Raw genomic sequence first — 5179 nt, 5'->3', positions numbered from 1 at the left:
AGTTAAAGTTGTGTCTTTCTTGTAATCCAAAATAAATAAAATCCAAGAGATATGCCAGCTTAAAAGTGTTCAAAATTTGGGTGTGCATCTGCTCTCTGTTAATCCACTATCTTCTTCTTTAGCTTTAGCTTCATGTAATGTCTTGACAGCCCTCTTCTTTCCCTCTGCCGTATCTACCACGTCTTTCACATTATTCATTTAAGTTTGAATGCAACCATACCATCCAGGTTGAAATGTTCGTTGAGGATATCTCAAGTTATTAGATTTGAGAAACAATGTTAGTAGATATAGAATAATCTCTGGCAATGATATATTATATATTAGGGTATTACTCAACCGATGAGAGTTCGCCACGATAGTCTGTGACCGTGATGTCCAGGGCAAAGTTATGTTGGCCCAAGGATGGTCAACTGACCAGTTGACCACCCTTCGTCGAAAAATAATTATACTACGTATAAGGTAAAATATTATTTACTATTGATTAAAAATAGACTTTAAACACTCTTGCATAGCTCACTGACAAAGTGTGTTCAAAATTTTGAACACACTTATTGAATTTCCTACCTTGGGTACTTGTGATGTGCAACTCGAAATAAAGGAGGCGGATTGTTGTATGTTAAACATTAACGCAAAATTAGTCAAATTATGACGAATCCTCTAAATACTGAAGTAACGCATTACCACCAAGGCAGCCTATAGTAATGGTGAAGTATAAGTCCATGTACTCAGTTTAACTACTTTGGGATTGATAATAATAACTAGAGGGAACCGAAACCAAAATATGGTTCTTTTGGACTCAAAGTACACAAATAGATGGTAAAAAAAAGTTACATTTTTATGTATCGTGTCACAATACCTGGCGCTATACATTAACGGTAACCGCACCGTTAATGTATAGCGCCAGATATTGTGGCGCTATACTGCAAAAGCTGGCACAGCGCAGGTATAGCGCCACAATACCTGGTGCTATACATAAATTTTTATATATAGCGCCTGGTATTTTGGCGCTATACTCCTTTTTCCTGGCCCTACCAATAATTCCTAGCTTCAATCATTCAAAAGTGTATAGTGTCACACCTCCTTTTTCCCGCGCCCCCGCAAAGGGGCACAGAAGGAGTTTTTCCAATTAAGGGACAATCGAAACGGGATTTATTATTTAATTCAGAGTCGCCACTTAGGAGATTTATGGTGTCCCAAGTCATCGGTTGAATCCCGAATCGAGGAAAAGATTGACTCTGTATTACAGTCTGCGAACCAGAAATCCGGATAAAGAATTCTGTTAACACGGGAGAAGGTGTTAGGCATTTCCGAGTTCCGTGGTTCTAGCACGGTCGCACAACTGTCATATTCGGCTTAATTATCTGATTTTTATACAATTATGAAACTATGTGCAAATTTTAACTTTTAACCGCTTTTATTATTATCATCATTACTTTAACAGAGAATTGCAACGTTGTGAAAACGGATCTCGAACCACGTCACATCAATGTACCCGTGGTTATCGACACATTTCGACTTCGTTGAGATTTGGATTTGGGTCACATAAGTGGGCACCCGAGTTTAAGAGAGTAAATTATTAAAGGCGCGCCTAAAGCGACTATCGTATTATCATTTTGGGAAAGGCCGTGAACTTTTGCTAAACGGCCCCACCCGAAGTCTAAGGAATTTTACAAACTCTTATAGAAGGCCCCGCAGCTTATGTATTTTGTTTGTCGAGGCTCGTCTCATTCATTATTAAAAGGAATTGCAACGTCATGGAAATGCATCTCGAACCACGTCAGAATCAATGTACCCGTGATTATCGACATATTTCGACTTCGTTGGGATTTGGATTTGAGTCACATAAATGTGCACCCAGGTTTAAGAAGGTAATATTATTTAAATTACGCGCCTAAAGAGACTAACGCGTTTTTATTTTGGGAATGGCCGTGAAACTCGCTAAGCGGCCTGTCCCGAAGTCTAAGTATTTTAATATATATAATTGTCGAGGGCCCCGCAATCTAGGTGCTTTATTTGGCGAGGCTCGTCTCATTTCATTTATAGGTCCTTCCTCAAGCGAACTAAGATTTTCTAATTAATTTGTCTCTAAAACATGGAAAAATCCTAATCGATTTTGTCAAGGGCCTAAAACAGTACTTGCAAACCAAAATGTATCACGGCTCAAGGATAAGCCCAAAGAAATGTGAATTGGCACACCCAAAAGCCGGCCTGACGTAGTCTTCAACCAAGGCCCATGCGAGTATACAAATAAGGTAAAACCCGGGCCATTTATTAAAGCGCTAAGCTCAGGTGGCCTTGAATTAGGCTGACCACTAGACCGACGCAGCTTCAGCGAAATCAAATCGAGTATCCATCGGAATTACTGCGTCCTTTTACTCGAATGAACAGAACATGGTTTGAAGATTAAATTATTTCAACTACTTAACTACTGGTCCGTTTTTTACTAAAGGTGAAAGAGCAAATTAAGAGGTAGCTTTGAGTTCGACAACAAGATTGTGTATCAAGCCTTCAAGAATTAGCCTACTGGTCATACACTTCTACCAACGCGAGTTAACACCTATATAGTATGAACTAATTTGCATGATATGAGTTACTGCAATACAATACATGCTCAACTGGACATCAAACTCGATTTCAAATCCAATTGTTTCCAACTTTTCTTTTTGAACATAAATGAACACTAAACTACACATACACCCATTGTACTGAATTGCAGTAGATAATCACAAATTTGAATGGGTTCGAAGAAGTTCAAAGGCAGTTTATTACAAGCTGTAGATTCAGCCATTCCAAATTACTTAAACAAATAGTCCTAATTACAATGCAAACCATTACATTCAAATATAAGGAAGATATAGTAGCTACTGAAGTTTTCCAATGAAGTTAGGTTTCCATTTCATTTTTATTTCAACCAAACTCTACATGATGTGGAGATTCAGCATGTACATGGATTGGAAAACAGGACAAGAAGAAGGAGAAGTCAGCAACAGGCAAGTAGCAGACAATACAACAACAATGGGATTCAGAACAGCTCCAAAACCAGTTTTTAAAAAAAAAACCAGAACAACACTCAACCACAACCCAGAATGAGTTTGTCAACCAACAGCAATACAAACACCCAAGACAGAACAAACTGAGCTCGGATAAGTTCAGAAGCAGAATCAATAGACTGCCAAATAGATTCAACAATCACAAGGGGCAAGAACCAGTGCTTGGAATCTGAATTCTGCCTAGAACTCAATGGAACAATATCTTTTTCTTAAACTCTCTCTTAGAACTAATTCAAGACTCAAAAATATTCCTCTCAGATTCACTTTTTCCTCTCTTCAAGTCCCTCTCCAGATTTTCCAAAGATCCCTCTCCCTTCAGATTTTCAGCCCCCTTTCTTTGTCTAAAAATTACTCTATATATATCCAAAAACTGACCCCCAGCCCTCAAGGGCACTTAGGCAGAATTTTTTAAGCTAATTATGCCCATGATCTCTTTTCAATTCCACTAGAATATGTTTTGTTTCCCACTAAACTTCTTTTTATTTGTTAATCCCACGCGGGTATGGGCAGCCTATTTTTCTATTCAAATCCCTTAAACCTTGTGAAATGGTGCCCATGCTCCCTTACACAGCCTTCAACCCCCCCACTAATGTTTTAAACTATTTCATTAGTTTAATGGTATTTTAGTACCCTACTGTCAGCCCATTTATCTTAAACCTTTTCCAAACCTCTTCATTCCCAAAGTACCCCCTTAACCCCTGTGTATTATCCTACCTAAGCCCGTTTCAATTAAATTCATCAGCTATAACCAATTCAACTAAGTTAGAAATCCTAACAATTGACTAATTAAACAAATGAAACTAACTCCCAATCAACAACAATAGAACAGTTCAACAACCAGATTTATATCAGAATACACTTAACAAAACCAACAAGTAGATCCGAGTCATTTAACTTAATCAGCATTTTAAGCTTGAAACTCAATTTAGACCAAATACGATAAAAATAAAGATTCAGTGATTAAACTAACACACTTCTAGATTAAACCTAAAAAAGAACAAATGAACATTGTCAACATACTGAATGAACCAAAAACTAAACTATTATCATGCTAATCTAACACTCAAGCATACCAGACTAATCGACGACACTTATTCAAATTGATTATATAGTTTTATCACACTCATTAACCATGACCAGAAAAAGTTTGACCAAATAAAAGGTCACTGACGGGCAGAATAAATCGACAAAAGAAATTGAAAAACCAATAAAACTAAACTAAAGTAAACAGAATAAACAAACACAAACTGGAACAAACAGGAAGGGAAAATACCTCAAGAACTCGGGACCTGGACGACCTTGATTCGAACTCAAACTCGAACTGTTCGAGGTCGAACGGACCTTAATCGAGTGTTCTCAACTGATAACGCTTCGACTAAAGTCGATTAGAGCCCAAATCATCCTTTAGTTGGGGCAGATTTCAACCTTTGGCTTTCTAGGGTTCTTGGGGGTTTGATTTGGGGTTCGAGTGGTTCTGGTCTGATTCGAACAGAACCAAGCGTGTTTTGGGCATGAGGGAGATCAGGGGGGGCCAAGGTGTGAGTTCAGGGCGGATTGGGGTAGGTCCAAGTTTTGCTCGAATTTTCGAATGAAGATTCGAGAAGTTTGAGGATGATTCGAAGCAAACGGGTACTGGATTTGGATTGGGGGTGGTTAGATGTTCTAGGGGTGTTAATTTGGGGATCATTGGACGAACTAGGGTTCTAGACTGATTCTTCGATCTGATATTCGAAGCAGACGGTGATGATTCGAGGACAACGGAGGGTAGATTTGGAAAGAGGAGGGTGTGGTGGTTCAGGGGTGTGAAAATGGGGGTCATTGGACCACCGGAACCGCCGTGAGGCGATTTTCGGTGGGCGGTTCACGGTGGCAAGAGGAGTGGGGTATGTTTGGTCTCTAAAACTTAGAGACGAAGAGGTGAAGGGGGGGGGGGGGTTGGTTTAGGGGGGCGTGGGGGTAAGGAATCAAGGTTATATACGGGGGGGGGGGGGTGTTTTAATCCTGGCCGTTGGATCAAGCACGACTAACGGCTAGGATCAAGGAGCTAATCAAATATGATATCGTTTGGTTTAGTGTTGGGGTCGGGGTCGATCCGGGTAACGGGTTGGGTAATGGGGTTACAGGTGAGG

This window comes from Nicotiana tabacum, chromosome 18 (genome assembly GCF_000715075.1).
Source record: "Nicotiana tabacum cultivar K326 chromosome 18, ASM71507v2, whole genome shotgun sequence".
Lineage (NCBI taxonomy): Eukaryota > Viridiplantae > Streptophyta > Magnoliopsida > Solanales > Solanaceae > Nicotiana > Nicotiana tabacum.
This window is presented reverse-complemented; position numbering follows the sequence as displayed.